The 18,794-nt window shown below is 38.0% G+C and overlaps 1 protein-coding gene across 1 annotated transcript in view; it reads right to left on the bottom strand.

Moving 5' to 3' along the window:
- The window catches only part of PCCA (propionyl-CoA carboxylase subunit alpha), a 4,227,722-nt gene that overhangs the window by 2,715,008 nt on the left and 1,493,920 nt on the right, over positions 1–18,794 (bottom strand). The gene's annotated exons all lie outside the window — the stretch shown is intronic.

Below are 18,794 nucleotides of genomic sequence, written 5' to 3'. Positions count from 1 at the left end.
ACTCTCTTGATGGCTCCAGGCCAAAGAGCGGATCCATAACACAAAAGGCAAACTAAATCCAGTGTGTGGTATATCTCCAAGACTTAAACTATATATAAATTTGTCAGCACCTTTAAATACCTCAGCCTGACACTTCATCTATCTCTGTCTTTGTCTCCGTTTTTCTCTCTCTTTCTCAGGTGACTCAGGTGGCTTGATAACATTCTTGGACCTGGAGGATATATCCCTGTAATCAGCAAGACTAGACAGAAGGATTTTCTAATGACAGTGGACACGTCTCTACTCTACATGGCATTTAGTTCATCATTTGGAAGAGCTTCTACTAGATCAGCTGTCAGGTGGAATACAATGCATAGTATATTATTTACAATATGACTGTGCTGCATACAGGCAGTTCCTAAGATTCTCACATCTGGCAGATGTGCAACCCACATGAGTACTTCACGCAGGATGACTTTCCGCAGGATCATCTACTTGGTAGGTGCCCACATTAGCAGCCACAGAGTCCTAGTTACACTCTTCCCATAATGGTGCCTGACATTGTGTGCTGCAGGTGATGCAGAATATGCTTGGAAACTATGGCTGATGAACCCCACATATGAAAACCCCAGACCACACAGGAGATGACATACAACAATGAACTATCACAGGCAAAGAATGTCACTGAATGTGTACCTAGAATGATGAAGGCTCACTTTCACTGCTTGGACAAATCTGCTGGCACACTGCAGTAAGCACCGGAGGTCTGCAGTAAGATATCATTTTAATCTGTGCCACATTACTCAGTATGGTACTATGCAAGGAGATACTACTTGGGAATATTACAGCACTGCCTGCCAAACCTGTGGAAGCAACAGAAGAGAAGTCACTTGAGGTGTTGTCAGAGGAACTGGCTGCAGCAGTACCCCTTGCGAGGCAGTGGTAAGCTCAATACAAGTGTGTCTAGCCAACAACTATGGGTCTTAGGAAGAGCAAAACAGAATAAAACCAATGTATGCATCAACATACCTAGGCTATGTATTACAGTGCAATGACTTGCCATACTGTACATCAGACATTACTTTACACACAAACAGTCCACTGGGGTGAGCAGGACAAAGTCATCATTGGCCCAGGTGGGATGAAGCAAAGTGATAACTGACAGCAATGATATCATAGATGCTATCATAGATGCAAGGGTTATGGGAAGTAGATGTGATATCCACCCTGACCTGCTCCACCAATGTGAGGCAGAGGGTAGGGAGACATTGCCAGCATTCAATAGAAAGCAGTCTGCATATGGTTTTGTACTGCTGCTGTCTTTGCCTTCCGTTGATTATTGTTTATTTTGTATTTTATAACAGCAGAGGAGATTGCCTTTTTCAGAAGCCTTTCTGAAAAGTGGTGAAAGGCTTTCCAGGTGGTGAGGTATGTATAGTATGTAGATATATTTTACTTAAAGTGGAAGTCGAAGTTGTTATACACATGTACTAATGTGTCATATTTTTTTTTCTTTTCTTTCACTTTTTGCTAGCATATCCTACACAGTCAGCCAGACAATCAACAGGCCTGTCTCTCTGCAGTTCACCCTTTGGAAGGTGAACTGAGGGCTTGATGGTGGACAATATAGCCACATCTCAGGATGGTGAATGGAGATTCCTCCTCTCAGTGTGGTCCACTGAGGTTCCCAGGTCACCCAGCATGTGGTGCAGTGACTGCTATCATCCAAGATGGGCTGACAGCTGCACTAGCTCCAAGGACTGTCTTCTGTGGCCATAAGAGTTTCATAGCCAGACCATAATGTAAGACATTCAGGTGACTCTCATGTTGGTGGATTCCCCCCTGGGCCAGTCAGAGAGGCCCTCCTTATTCTGCCATATCTCTAGTCATGGTGTTCCCCTTCTATGGCTTACAATTCAGTATAATGAGTTTCAGTCAAGTGAGTTTTCAGTATTTTGAAAATTCGGTATTTTGGTCTCAGTCAAATGAAAGTCAGTCAAATGAAATTTCAGTCATGTGAAGTAGACCCATATATATATATATATATATATATATATATATATATATATGTATATACACACATACACACACACACATACACACACACACATTTATACGTGTATGTATGAAATTAGCAAAAAAGAATAAGAAGAAACGGAGTGAGGCAGGCTGAGAACTAAACAAATGTAAACCAGGAAGCTGTTATCTGAATACACCAAATGCCGTTTATTCAAACCAAAGTAAGCGCTTTCGGTAGGGAAGCCTTCCCCACCTTCTTCAGACCAATGTTATACAAGTCTGATAGAATCAAATGCCTTTAAATAATGTGCAAATTGATGACATCACGTTCACACTGTTTCCAATTAGCTAGTTACTTAAACTTTAACTAAAACATTTTAAAAAATCCAATGCTTCAATCACAAACATAAAACAAAAAAACAAAAGTGTCGATTTTATATGCAAAAATCAATATTAATGCTAATAATGATAGTAATATTATTGTGTATTATTATGTTTGGAAAGGCTAATAATATTACCAATATTGACAATATTAAGATGTTAATGTTATCAGTATTAAAAAGATAATGTTATTAAATATGTTGAACAGTATTAAAAACATTAAAAACAGCAGCCTAGCAAAGAACCATCTCAATGAGCTAAAAAATACATAAACTCTATATATCAGTCTATAGAATTTCCTATCTATTGTACTACTAAGAAAATTCTAACACCTTATAACTATGTTACTGGCCCTACAAATTATAATATATTAAGAAATGTAAACAAAAAATGTTTTTTACACAAAAAATACAAAATGTAAAATGTAATACTGATAACATTAACATCTTAATATTGTCAATATTGGTAATATTATTAGCCTTTCCAAACATAATAATACACAATAATATTACTATTATTATTAGCATTAATATTGATTTTTGCATATAAAATCGACACTTTTGTTTTTTTGTTTAATGTTTGTGATTGAAGCATTGGGTTTTTTAAAATGTTTTAGTTAAAGTTTAAGTAACTAGCTAATTGGAAACAGTGTGAACGTGATGTCATCAATTTGCACATTATTTAAAGGCATTTGATTCTATCAGACTTGTATAACATTGGTCTGAAGAAGGTGGGGAAGGCTTCCCTACCGAAAGCGCTTACTTTGGTTTGAATAAACGGCATTTGGTGTATTCAGATAACAGCTTCCTGGTTTACATTTAGCCTGCCTCACTCCGTTTCTTCTTATTCTTTTTTGCTGAGTTTTGTATACTTGTGGCTTTTATCGGTTTGTGATGTCTGGAACAAATGGAGCAGTTGAGCAGGACAACGGACTTAACGTAAACGGGAGCCAAGTGTTCTCTTCTTTGAATGAAGAGTTTCCAACTTTAATTGAAGGTCAACAGCAGCAGCAGCAACAGCAACTAGCAGGATCGCTTCCTGCTACTCTCAATGTAGCTTCATTGTCGAACACTTCTAATGATTTAACTATTTTATTAAATCTACTTATGGCTAAAGTGGATTATCTTTCCCAACGCATAGAAAGGTCCAACAGCCGTAATAACGGACTACCGGCTTATCCTGTCACGGCGCCTAATGCTGCAGCCGGCGTTTCTGTAACAGGAAGAGGAAACACAACACCAACTGCAGCACAACGTGAACGAGTGGCAGAAGTAGAAGCCGGTCGACTACCTCGAGGCAGTCAACCTACAATGGGGGCACTTCAACCGGCAAATAATTCTTTTAATCATGGGTCTAATGATAATCCTATACCTACTATATCCTCACTATTTGCGATGCAGGATTTTTTCACATCAGAGAATCATAGCAACGACCTCTGTGAACAGAGGGTGAGTTCTTTTTCTGATCGCCTCAACACTTTTGACTTAAAACTTTTTCGTTGCAGGAAACTGCAACTTGAAATATCATATTTACGTGAGTGTATCAACAAACACATAGTCCCGAAGGGTTTGCGCCAGTGGCGCTTCCCAGCCGGGATTATCAGGAATTCCGAGTTCCACAAAGAACTCTTGTGTTTATTCGACAAGCAAGGTTTTGATTTTATGGAATCTCTAATCAAATTTTATTCATTAGAGATAAGCTCATTACAAGAAGAGCTTATTAATCTTGAGTCTGTCTTAAAACAGCATGCTGATTTTGTAAGATACAAGTTTGATTTCCAGAGGGTGTTGTCTAGCATTGAAAGTTCTATCAACAAAATGGTTAATAATAAGAAACGTAAAATTGATAGAGACATGTTGGACTATAACAATAACAAAGCTTACCCCCTACCCCCATTGGGTCAAGTAGCAGCATGGAGATTGCAAGCTGTGGAACCTAGTAATACAGTAACTTTGGATGGGGAAGACAACACTGAAACCAATATTGGACAAGGAGAACCAGTAACTGTTCGCAGAAGCGAACGGTTACGAAATAATGGTGCAAATAACAATCAAACAGCCCAAAATATGAATAATAATGCTCGATCTAATGAAAGAGATGAGTCCTTTGATGAAAACAACCAGGGTTTTCACAGGGGCAACACCACTCGAAATGCGTCCTCGAACAACAACTTTCGTGGACGCAATCAGAGAAAGAAGAGGGGGAATCAGCGGAGACGCTGATAGAATATACATTGGACCCCAGCAGCATAACAATTGGGACACATAGACCGACAATTCTGTGTAATTCAAGTGGTGACTTTAAAATTTACAATTACACAGTTTTAACAGTGGACAATAATATTATTGAGTTTTTTGCTAAGGGTCTTTCTTTTGTCCCAGATAAGAAGTGCAACCTGGTGAAAACTATTGTTGATTTAAAATTGTACATCCGCAAATTAAATCTAGCATTGTTATTAGGCAACACTCCATCGCTTCTTAGTTGCCATAGGGTTTCTAGTGTTTTCAACCCACCTCTTAGCAACACTTTGCACCTCTTTGAGAAAATGTGTGAGCTAGATTTGAGAACTATAAATAATAGCCAACATTTTTTGTCAGGGAGAAGGCAACAGAAGAAAGTGAATGTTAATCATGATGAATTGGCATTCATTCAGCTGCTCAATGAATGCCAAATTCGTGTCATGGCCCCTGATAAGGGCGGTGGTTTGATTATGATGGATAGCTGTGAATATGAAAACAAGATGCTTGAGTACTTGAATTCAGGTCCCTACACGGTCTCAAGCATTAATGAGGTGAATATAGCAAACAAAAAAAATCAAACAATTTTATGATGATTTATTTTTAGAAGGTACTATTGATCATGACACATTAGAATATCTTATCATGCCAGCTCCTAGGATTCCCACTCTCTTTGGAACCCCAAAAATTCATAAAAACTTAGCCGCTCCACCGTTTAGACCTATAGTGGATGGGAGGGGATCTGTTACATATGCTTCAGCAAAGCTTGTTGATAGCATTTTAAAACCATTATTAAAGAATGAAGTACAAATTTGTAAGGATTCTTGGGAATTTTTAGAAAACATCAATAGAATTCCCTATGATCCCAACTTTATCTTTCTGACGGTTGACATAAAAGATTTATATACTGTCATCCCACATGAGTTGGGTATCCAGTGGACAATTGAATTTATGCTCCGTAAAGGGGCATCTAAGGAAAAGATGTATTTGGTTGAAACATTGCTTGATATTATTCTCAAAAACAATTTTCTAGTTTTTGGGGACAATTTTTACATCCAAACCAGTGGGATAGCAATGGGTTCACCATGTGGTTGCACGTTTGCTAACAGTGTATTAGCCACTTGGGAGTTCCAATTTTTGTTCCAAAACGAGTGTTACCAACAACGTGTATCTTGGTACACTAGGTACCAAGATGACATGTTTTTCTTATGGAAAGGTCCTTTAGAAACAATCCCCAGCTTTATTGAACAGCTATCTGGGATGACACACTTTTTGGAATTTACTAACATAACAAGTCTTAATGAGATAACATTCCTTGATGTTAGAATTAGTAAGGATGATGATTTAAAGAGATTTAGGTCAACTATATTTAGGAAAAGCACTTTTTCCAATACATATCTACACTTCTCTAGCGCTCACCCTTTACATCAGAAAAAAAGTGTAGTCAAAGGTCAATTCGTTCGAGCAGCTCGAATGGTCTCTGACCCGGCTGATTTTACAGGTGAATGCAATAACATTCAGAATATGTTTTTGGCACGTGGGTACCCTTTAAATTTTGTTGAAGATTTGAGGAATGAAGTGTATATAAAAAGAGAATCAGGTCATTTCAAACCACTTCTTGGGGAAGGTAATATGACCACCAAAACAGTAATAGAAAACAATAACAATTTTAGAATTTCATTTCTGTTTACCTTTTGCACTGATGCCAATGCAATTTCAAGTATTATTCGTAAAAACTGGAAAATAATTTTGGATGATCAACAACTAGTCGGTCGGGTAGGTGAAAAGCCTATTATCACTTATAGGAGAGGCCAAAATTTGAAACAATTGCTAGAGTTGAGAAAACAAAAACCTAACCATAGGAATGTTGGTATGAGAAAATGTGGGTGCTGTCAATTTTGCAAACATGTTTATGTTGGAAACAACATCCTGCTAGCTGGAAAGGAATATCGTATCAATGGTACATTTAATTGTTGTTCTAGCAGAGTGGTCTATGTGGCAGTTTGTAAAAAATGCCCGGCCTTCTATATAGGCAAAACTGATAGACCACTCAAAAAAAGATTATATGAACATCTGTATGCTATAGCAAAAAGTGATTTGAATAACTCATTAGCTAAACATATCTTAGTAAATGAGGATCATGCCTTTTTATTTTCAGTGGTACAACAGCTATCACCTGATGTGAGGGGGGGTCCATGGCAGATCATCTTAGAACAACAGGAAGCATACTGGCAGATTCGTACTGCTTCATATACTACGCCAGGTTTGAACGAAATACTGTCTATAAAATGTTTTCTCAGATTTCTGGCTTTAGGCAGATAATCAAAGTAATTTTAATAATATATGATCTAATTATAACATATTTATATTCAGATGGGCTCAATTATATTTAAAAGTTTATTAAGCATTTATAGTAGTTGGGATTTGTGAAGTGTTCTTTGTTTTACATTTTACATTTTGTATTTTTTGTGTAAAAAACATTTTTTGTTTACATTTCATAATATATTATAATTTGTAGGGCCAGTAACATAGTTATAAGGTGTTAGAATTTTCTTAGTAGTACAATAGATAGGAAATTCTATAGACTGATATATAGAGTTTATGTATTTTTTAGCTCATTGAGATGGTTCTTTGCTAGGCTGCTGTTTTTAATGTTTTTAATACTGTTCAACATATTTAATAACATTATCTTTTTAATACTGATAACATTAACATCTTAATATTGTCAATATTGGTAATATTATTAGCCTTTCCAAACATAATAATACACAATAATATTACTATCATTATTAGCATTAATATTGATTTTTGCATATAAAATCGACACTTTTGTTTTTTTGTTTTATGTTTGTGATTGAAGCATTGGATTTTTTAAAATGTTTTAGTTAAAGTTTAAGTAACTAGCTAATTGGAAACAGTGTGAACGTGATGTCGTCAATTTGCACATTATTTTAAGGCATTTGATTCTATCAGACTTGTATAACATTGGTCTGAAGAAGGTGGGGAAGGCTTCCCTACCGAAAGCGCTTACTTTGGTTTGAATAAACGGCATTTGGTGTATTCAGATAACAGCTTCCTGGTTTACATTTGTTTAGTTCTCAGCCTGCCTCACTCCGTTTCTTCTTATTCTTTTTTGCTGAGTTTTGTATACTTGTGGCTTTTATCGGTTTATGTATGAAATTAACACAAATACATTAATTAGGAGTTATGTACTTACCATAACTTGGTGCATGTGTTATCCATTTCATTCTTCCTCACTGACAGGTTACAGATCCGATCCTTGGATCCGACTCAGACGTACTTTCCAGACTCCAGTTCCTGATCTTGAGCTCCTCGATCTTCCCATAATGCACCACACTACCTCCAACTCCTCAGATTGAGTTTGATGCCTATCTACTGAATTATAGACACAGGCAAATAAGAGAGAATTGTGACCGAAACCTTGGAAACTCAAAGTTCCTGTAATGTCCAATATCTCTCTAGGAGATATAAGGTTGGGGGATGGCTGGGAGGGAAGGTGAGGAAGAATGAAATGGACAGCACATATACCAAGTTATGGTAAGTACATAACTCCTAAATATGATGTTGCCCCTTTCATTCTTCTACATACAACTACATAATTCTTGGGAGGCCCTCTAGGAAGGACATCTCAGAGCACTATCAAACCAAGGAAAGCTGGTTTCTGGAGACAATGTTCAGTTTGTAATGCAAAAACAAGTGACAGAAGATAGATGACATAGTCATATATTGGTAGAATGACTCCATGATAACAAGGCCATTCGAACACATTTTGGGAATAAAATGCAAAGACACTAACAATCTATTTGGCTAGGATATTATACAGGAATGTTTAACCTAAGCAGATGGAATGGAAGGGTACTAAACAACTGGTCAGACTTTCTGCACTGTTTGGTCCCACAAAAAATTAAACATAATTAGAAAATTTGTGAAAGATAAAAGACAATTTTGAAATAATGATTTTATGCCAGTTTCTGTGACTATCTGTATATAAAAGGAGGAACTAGCCCGAAGGGACATTAAGAAACAAAAACAAAGAGGCTTTCTGTGTTCGCTTCTGAAGAGCAACTGAGAGATCCAAAGAAGAAAAGGGGATCCCTATGTAAGGTCTACATATCAAGCTTCGTTCAGAGGAGACTTGACACCATCTGGAAGTAGTCAAGGAAAAGGAATAGAAGCTGAAAAAGGTCCAGTGCTCAAAACAGAAGCCCACGTGGGTAATTAACTATTATTTATTTGACATGTGTTTACCAGGAAGGACAGACTTGGTCAACAGAACCAGATTCCAACGAAGTTCCAAGGAGAAGAACCCAGACGTATACAAATATATTCTTGCAAATATAATCCTGCTGTCAAATATTTTATAATAATCTTGTCATAAGGCCAGAAAGATAAGAAACAGAGAGAGAGAGAGAGAAGTAGCGAGACTTATTATGTAGTGATATCCACAATATAGTACAGGTCTTGAAACTGCTAACTAATTTTATGAACAACAGAAGGGAGCTTGTGCCATCTACAATCATTGAGAATAGAGAAAACATATGGTTAGTTTAAGGACATGGAGATTGGAAGTTGGATCTCCGAAGGGTGAGATAGGAGAACCTGACTGGACTCAAGAATCCATAGGGGATACTTTAGAAACCAAGATTAAAGGTAGAAGGTGGGTAAGTATAAAGAAACCGGTGGCTAATTGGGAAGCCAAGCATTATTTAGGGATTCCCCCGAGGGGAGAATGAGAGCAGAATATTCGCTGAATTTATTGTTTAGGGAAAAAAAACCATGAATCTCATAAGTTGGCCACAACGGTTAAAAATCAGGTTCGGAACTGGTTGATTAAGGAACCACTCAAACGAACAACTAGACCTATTGAGTCTGTTAGCCAATGTGCAGGATTTCTTCAGTATACATAATGTAGTAATAAGGTAGTTTGAAGAAATCAGCTGTTGCCAAGTCGCCATGGCTTTTTAACAGAAGAGGTAAAAAGGTTTCCTCCTTGTTTTGAAGATACAGCAAATGAAAGACATGTTATAGGTGTGCATTGCAAAAGTCCCCAGAAGGAAAACATCTTCAAAAATTTGCAATGTGGGTTAAGAAAACTCTGATCTCTAGGATGTTAGTATGCAACCTGATCTCTAGGGAAGACCTTGCTCTTTGAACCATCCTGAAGGTTTACAACGTGGGTAGGACAGCTCTCATTTCTAGGACATTGGTATGCAACCCGGTTTCCAATGAAGACCCCACTGTCTTGAACCATCTTTCACTCAAAACCCCCTTTCGTTACAGAAGGGATGCTTACGCGGTCAATGTGACAAAGGGGGGGGGGGGCAGACCACCTACAAACAAGTCGCCACACTAGATTCACCAGCAAAAAAATAAAAGGATGTCCATAAAATGGAATTAGTTTTATAGGGACAGATAGAGGCTAATAAAGAAAATAACCACAAGACTGTAGGATTACTCTTGGTGCAGGGGATTGAAGTGATGGTGAGTCCCACACCTAACTTCTTACTGATGTAATGTTGGGCAGAATCATAGGTGCTATCTAATTCATAGCATTCAAGAGACAGTCTATGAAACCTGATTGCAGCAGTAACGGGTCAGTTCAGTTATCCTCATTGCCCCCTTTTTTCCCCCCACAGATTTGTTTTCCCATCCTGTGGCCTCACTTACTTCAGCAAACTCAGACTTGGGACCACATGGATAGTCAGTAACAAAAAATCTTCAGGACACCCAATGGCGTTTCTACCTCTTTCTGATACCTTTCCAGATTATCCCACTGATGAGGTTCCTTGGACCAAAAAGGGAAAAAGGGGAAATGTTATAACCTCTAGATATCATTCTTAGTACCCAGGTATTGTCAGATAAGCTGGCCATGGTGTCCAAGTGCCTTTCTGATACTTTTTCAGATTATCCCACTAATGAGGTCCCTTGGACCTAAAAAAGGAAAAAGGGGAAATGTTATAAACTCTAGATATCATTCTTAGTACCCAGGTATTGTCAGATAAGCTGGCCATGGTGTCCAAGTGCCACAGAGAAGTGATCCCGAATGCCTCCAAAGCTGGGCAGTTGGACAGCAAATCAGGGGCTCTGACAAGGTCTGTCCAATAAGATCCCTGAAGCTGTGGTTCAGTGGAGCGCCTTTGCTTCCAGTGCCCAAGCTGCGACACTTAGCCTCCTAGGAATGACTGGCTCCTGAAAATAAAAAGGTGGGGGGGGGGGCAAGTACAGCGGTAAATCTCCGGAGTCACCAGAGTGCAGATCAGGTGAGAAGTTCCGGTGGTCTGAGTCTGAGAAGTCAATGATGACTCATCTCCTCAGAAACCCTGTTCGGCAAGAAGGGAAGGGAGTAAGACAAGGCTCAACAAGTATGTTACTGCCCAGTACTGTATTAATTCATATTCAGGAAGCATAAGCATAAGGACTGCATGGACATTATACTTATCCTCTAGAAAAAATTACATATCCAGAAAGAATACCAATCACCAAGGCTACAAAGCAGAAAAGACAGATTCTTTTATTTGTCAGGTAAGCCTGGCCATGGAGCCGGAGGGGTGGGCTTGTCAAGGTCCTCTGGGTAGTGTAATCATGCTAATTCTAGCTCTGCGAATGGGACACTAATGAAGAGAATGGCCAGCCATATCCAAAGTCATCAAAGGAAAAGTGCGTTGGGTCCAAGAAGCTGCATGTTTCAATACTTCGAATCCCAAGAGATTCGGGTTTCAGAAAAAGGGAAAGTGAGGAACATTCTCCTCTCATCCATGCGAGACTCCATGGAGGAACCGGAATAACAGCTCTCAATAATTGCACACCCAGGGGAAAAATTTCCTGTCAGAAAGGGGCCACCCTAATTAAAGACAGGCAAGAACTGAAGAATGGGGGCAATGGCCAGACTAGCACAGAACAAGTCAGTGCCACCAAAGTACTAAAAGGAACCAAAACAAACTTGTGCCGAGAACAAGGATCCGGCCTCTGAAGCAAGATTCTAAGGAATCAAGTTGACACTGGAGCAGACAAAGTAGATTCGGAGAATGTCTCCAAAAATTTACCATAAAGTAGAATGACGACATCCCCATGCAGAGCAAAGAGCAGAGCTCCCAACCCTTCCAAACAAACCTGTCTGGAGAAAGGCTGATGAAAAGGAGAACAAAGGCCCAAAGACATGAAAAACATGTCCAAGGATGGTCCATAAACTTTAAAGGCTGGTAGGATAACAGGATTGTTTTTTGTGTGTATTCCTGCAAAGGATGTGAAATCTGAAGTCACATGCCTGTTATATTTAAACTCACACACATCATGTAAAAATAAAATAAAGGGTATGAGCCAGACATTTTGTACAGAACCAGATAGCCGAGAGGCAGTGCAAGGAATTGGCTGCAGAACAGATCTCTCAGCTTCCTGTTAACAAGAAATCTGGCCAAGGCCATAATTCAAAGTGGGAAATAGGAACGACCTTAAATATTGTTCCCACAAACTTAAAAGTCGAGAGAGTGATAGGTTTTGTGCTAGCATGAAAATCCTGCAGAATACACAGTCTGAAATCCAGTGTCTGACACTATTTTCTATTGTTAACCATTTGTGCTACAATCATCTGAACCAGTCTCAAGCACTGCTGCCACAAACCTAGAAAGCAACTAAAATAACCATTTGTGCCAAAAGGAATGCATTTCTCTGAAGGAGCAAGCAGCCAGATCGTCAGATCTGAAGAAACTATACTGCCTCACCATTCCGGATCCATCAGCATTGAATAACAGAAAGACTTAGCTCTCTTCCAGACAGCTACTATTTGTCAGATACTAGACTTAGGATCAGAGGACAAGGTAGACCAGACAGATGAGATCCAAGGGGAGAAAGGCAGGATGTGAAAGAGTTTTTTTTTTTTTCACATTTGTGAAGCGAGGAGGCAGCCACAAACTCTATGCCACGTGAGTAACAGTGTAAACAGCCAGATTCGGATAGTTGGGATCCAGTGACGCTAGCCGATCAGTTGAAACTTCAGTCAGTCAGATCCGAAGAGTTAGGGTCTAATGAAGCTGGCTGATCATCTGAAAACTTTAAAGTTGCACTTGTCAGTTCCGGGGAGTATTTGTGAATTGAAGAAGGTTCTGGGTACTTCAGATCCAAGGAACTGGATCTGAAGTCCTCTGTTGTAGTTCTGTTTAGTACATTAATATTTTATTTATTTATTTACTTTTTTAATTTCTATTTGTATGCATTTATTTATTTTTAAAGGTGGTTGAGCCCCTAACAGAACTATTTACATGTCTGGGAGGCACAATGTGATTGTTTAAAGCAAACATCTCTGCCAGTCTGAGAAAAATATGGGTTGACAATAATTTGAAAACGAAAGTTTGCCAAGATATTAGACATTCGCCCTTTAACTGGAAAAATTAGGATAAAAGCTCCAGTACTACACAGGAAAGTACATAAACCAGTAAAATAAAAGGCAAATAAATAGGTATACATGCTGGAAGGTGACTTAAAGGAGAGACCAGAGAGAGGGAACTCTTGACTATTTATAGACAGTGGAAGGATGGGTCTTGCACTTTTTACCAGGAGACACATGACCATACCCACAGATTTCCTATTAAAAAGCAAAAAAATGCCAAGTACAGAACCATTGCAGATTTAGTGTTAAAAGTAAACTCTTACACCGCGGGCTGCTAGAAGGTGAAAACAGCAAGATGAAAACACTAACGACGTGACCGTTCACAAGATACCATTAGAAACTCACCATACAAGGGATTTACAGCTAAAAATTAAACTCTTAAACTGCAGGAGCTAGAAGGAAGTTAGCAAGCAGAGAAGGGCCAAAACTGCAACCACTGAGAGAAACCAATATGATCAACAAAAACTTTATCAGACAGGGTCATTATACATAGAAACAGTTAACAAGAGAAAAAAATAGAGAGAGGAAGAAACTATCAAAAAGACAATACTGAAAAGGGAATATATAACACATTAGCCAAATAAACTTTCTTACAGCTCGAGATCTCAGAATCTTCTGTCTTATCACGACAGCGGCAAACAAGATAGAGAGTTAGAAGTTGTGTAGTGCATTGTGGGAAGAGGGGGGAGGAGTTTGAGATCAGAATCTGGAGTCTGGAAAATATGGCCGAGTCGGATCCGATGACTGGATCCGTAACCCATCAGTGAGGAAAAATGAAAGGGACAACATCATATTATATTAATACTTTCAAGCCAGGTTCCCTGATTTGGCATTATTTCCCCCAGCAAGTGCATTCTAGGCACGGGGGGGGGGGGGTATTCTGAATGAGCCATAATGTTATATATATATATATATATATATATATATATATATATATATATATATATATATATATATATGACGTGTACAAACACAAAATATATACACATACATTTATCTAGGGATAAACATGGGAAGCAGAAAATGTTATGAGGTTACAGTAATCAAGCTTCCTTAAGGTAGGTGGGTCATAAGTTTGACAGCTAATCCTATAAACATATTAAGGGCATTTAAATATTTTCTAACAATATTAATGTAACAATTTATTGATATATACTGCAAGTTACATCAACTTGTGATGTAACATTTAGTAAAGGCAGTCAGGCTTAAGATTACATACCTGGGGTTGGAGGGAGACTATTCAAACTGTCTTAAAATGCCCTAAAACAGCCTGGTAACAACAGTTTAGCTTTTGACCCTCAAAGCTTTCTCAGTCTAGCAGTACAGAGTTTTCAGGCAGGAGCTACAACCTGCAGTTGAACAAAACATGTTTTATATCTCCTTGAAAAATTACAAGCCAAACGTGTCATCTTTAAACAGAAAGAAATATCCAGTCTGTTGATTTGAAATTTGAACTTGCATAGCATTGTAATGGGTATAGAAAAAATAGATTTATAATATGAACTATAATAAAACCCAGTTCAAGGTTAAATTTCTATTTGTCGAGCAGTTATCCTAATCAGAAGAAAAGAAAGCTTGAAAAAGAAAATAATCTAGGTAAGGGTATATGTGGATAACCTGAAGCATGTGGAATGCTACAGCAAGGGCTAGGTATTTAGAAAAACACTTAGATTTTTAGAAAAAAAAAAAAAAAACAAAGGGCAAAGAAGAAAATTGAAAATTAAATTGCAAGGCACAGAATTTTAGAAAGTTTCTGTGATATGGGTGAATAGGAATATGGAGACAGGCATCCTTGAGATCCAGGGTTACCGGCCAATCTTGAGAAAAGATCACTGACAGAAAAGTTTGCAGAGACAACATCCTTAATTCTGGCACAATTAAAAAGATGTTGAAGCCTGATAAATCCAGAATAGGCCTCTAGGTACCTTCTTTTCTTGGAACCAGGAAAGAATCTTGAAAAAAAAATTCTTTTCTCTCCTTGGGATGGTGAACTAATCTAATTTGATGGTTCCCTGATGAAACAATTCCTGAAGTATTGGCAAACCCAGGTGTTCTTGAGAAGGCAAGGGCAGTTGAGAAATTCCTTAATGGGTCAGAGGGAAGAGCCAAGTTCATTTGTAACTCTTCAATGATTTGTAGTACACACCAAACTAAAGTTTTCAGTCTCCACAACGGTAGGAAATAGGAAAGTTTCTTTGAAGGAGTAAGGGGCTGTGTGAGGTGGAAGGGAAGGGAAGGAAAGGAGAGGTAGTTGATAATCACAAGCTGGTTATTTATTATAAAAGGAACCTTTTATTCCACTGAAACCAGACTTTGACTTCTCTCAATATATACCTTTGAGAACATTTTACCTCTTTGTTGGGATACGAGGTCTTTACAAAAAATGGTCCAGCCTTGGATGGATAGTTTTTTAGGAATTTTGTGATAGAGGACAAAAATATATTTGAAAGCCTGTATAATCTTTCCTTTGTCTAGCTGGACCAGAGAGAGTTTCCCCTGTTTAAAGGTGTATCCAACAACCTGGTATTGACATTTTGAGGAAAAAAACTGTAATCGTGATCAAGAATATTTCCTTAATACAGATCCAGTTAGCAGCAGTTCTAGAAGATGCATCAGCTGCATCATAACTGCATTTAACAGAATGGTTAACTACCTGGATAGCAAAATTCAGGAGAGACGAGATAGGAGATTTATTGTCTGACTCAGGTAGATCTGACTTTAACCTGTTTACATTATTCAGAATAGATAAAAGACATCTAATCATATAGCATGTGAGTTTGGTAGTTAATAGCTGAGAAAAAAAGTGTAGTTTAGGTGCATTACTTGTTTTCTGTATCTGTCCATAACTCAGCTATCTTTGTCATAAGGCAAAGCATTATAGGATGTTAAAAGTTTAACTGGTTTGTCAGATTCAAATGAAACAAAAAGATTTTTATATAGGAACTTATGAGTGACTTGAACCTTAAAAAGCCCATCAGTTTTTTTAGGTGCTAGAGGATGAGACTCCAGGTTTAAGCAAGCTAACAGAAAGGTATCCTGCAAAGCTTCAAGTACATGGGATATTGCATAAGGCTTGGAAACAGCCATATATAGCATAGCAAGCTGGAGTACCATATGTACATATCAGACAATTGCTTATCTTTCCATTGAAAATGTTGCATCATTTTCAATACTATGTCTCCAAAAGAGAGTACTTCAAAGAGGAAATCAGTGGACAGAGTATCCTTGAGAGTTTTTTTTTTCTTGCTTCTACTTTTTGGGAGTCTCTGCATAAACAAAGAAAGGAAATTCAAACCCCTGGCATACCTCTACAGAGCAACTAGAAAGTTCCTCTCCGGTTAGGATCTGCAGTATGTCATCAGGTCCCTTAGAAATAATAAGAAAAGTTTCCCTTTATGGCCTTGGCAGCTGTCTGATCAGTTGTGATGCATGTGCTTACATGCTGCCCCGTATTACCTTCTGACATAGATGTGAAAGTGAGAGCAGCAACTGAAAATGGGCAGTCTGAGGGCTCACCAAGTGCCAAAGCACAGATGGCCAGGTCTGATTGGACAAATAAAGCTGCTGAAGGCTTCAACTTCTTAAGCTTCTTTTGTGGCTGTTGAGGAACATCCAACTGGGAAGGAAGCCAACCTACCTTACTCGAGCTCTTTTAGCCTCCAATTTTCTAGGTAGATTTTGAGAGAGGCTAGCTGACTCCTTACAGTTTTAGGAACAAAAGATTTTAAAACTGAACACTCCCTAATGTTATGGTTAGGTCGTAGACAAAATGAACACTTAGAATGCATTTCTTTATATGGTATCTGTCTCCCACAGTCACATTTACCCCTCTTAGATGAAACAAAATCATTTTAGCCAAATGTTAAGGGAAATAGGGAGGATCCATGACAGGGTTACTTATCTGCCCACTCATAGTGTAAACTAACACACACACAATGGCTTACAGACTGAAGCAATAGACATGATCTCTAAAAATGGGATGGTGGCAAAAAAATCTTGAGGAACTTCACACTTGCACATCCCTTTTGTACCAGCACACTTTCTTGTGCCTGTGTCATGAGGCAGGCACATGTCATGAGAGGAAAGCACCCAAGCTTTGATATACTGAATGAATGTACAGCATCCTTGGCAGGGTATTTCTCATATGTAAGCAACCCTACAACACAGATCACATGAAGGACATCAATATGAAGCAAACAATCACATGGACCATAAGATGCCTAGACATATACACCTTTAAGAAGAGACACTTAAAAGTTCTTACCACCCTTTACAAACACTTAATAGTGCTCACCTCCAAAATCATAAGATAAACCTGGTCTAAATTTGTGTCTATCCATCCAAACACAAGTCTAGTCTTAAATGCAGACAAAATAGTACTTTGCTTGACCTGTAGTGGTAACTTATACCATAGGCTAAGAATACTTTGAGTGCTTGCTTGAAGTCTTTCAACACAGACTGGGAATATTTTGCATTAGGTACCTATCCCTCCAGTGAGTTGTTTATTCGCTGGTGTAAATTTAGTTACTGGTATGGGTGTATGGAGAGACAGTGGTTTTGAAAAGAAATAGGATATCGAATAGGACTAAGGCTCGAAAAATGGGACACAGGTCACCATTTGTAGCTGCTTAGTGATGTAGAAATAATTTGGCCAGAGAAAGCCACAATATGTCTAAGACATAGCCAAAAAAAAAAAAAAAAAAAAAAAAAAAATGTTCGCAGTTATGTACAAACAGTATGCTTGGCGACACCCTTACTCATAACTTCCGGCTAGTGTTCCATGCTGATCACAGAACCCTGCTATGATGAAATGAATCCACAAACTAATTAGATTCCCTTGTTTTCGATAACAGACTATGTTACAGTGTGACCTTAGGTAACAGTGGGGGTGAAGAAGTTTCTCTTCACTGCCAAGGCTGTGTAATTCTGGAGTTAGTTGTATTTTACTACCCAGTGCCTTCTTCCTAGTAAACTAACCTCACTCACTCCTATTTGTACGATTCTCTTCTAACCCTTCTGCTACTCTTTCAGCTGTCTTCATTCTTATCTCATCACCCCTCCTCTTTCTTTATTACTGTCAACTCCTAAATGTGTTCTAGCCTGTTTTTTCACTTGTGCCTTCTTAAAATACATGTAATGTTATTTAGCTCCCCAATATTTAACCCTAGCCTTAGTACTATACCTGTTAAACTGCATTGCCCCCCCACCATGCATAGAATGGAAGAATGATTTTTAATATGTATATGCCTTGGAACTACATTTCTGATCTAATCCATAACCTCTTTCACTATACATACTTACCTGTGTATGGTCTTACATATATTCTGCTTGTAAATGTTATCTACTTTCTGTAATTATTTTATAAAACCTGGTTGTTAATTCCTCTTACATTAAACATGGCTGTAAATGACATTTCTCATTTCTGATATACCCTTGTTGAGGTTTAACTTTCTAAACTGTATTTATTGTACTTTTTGTTTCATCAAAGGTACGTACAGGTCAACCCTGAAATACATGTGTAATGGTTAAATCTACCTATCAAATTAATGCACTATAATAAATAAAACCTCTTAAAAGTAACAGCAACTCATTGGCCATTCATTCTTTGCCAAAAAAGGTCAATAGCAGCAAAATGCTGGGACATTAAGCCTTTTTTTACTGCAACTATAAAAATAATCTAGTAGCATGGCCTAAAAAACAAAACAAAAAAAACATATCTATCTATCTATCTATATATATATATATATATATATATATATATACACACACACACA

The sequence above is a fragment of the Protopterus annectens genome, chromosome 5.part0 (assembly GCF_019279795.1).
Source record: "Protopterus annectens isolate FY-2018-M chromosome 5.part0, PAN1.0, whole genome shotgun sequence".
NCBI lineage: Eukaryota > Metazoa > Chordata > Ceratodontiformes > Protopteridae > Protopterus > Protopterus annectens.
This window is presented reverse-complemented; position numbering and strand designations above follow the sequence as displayed.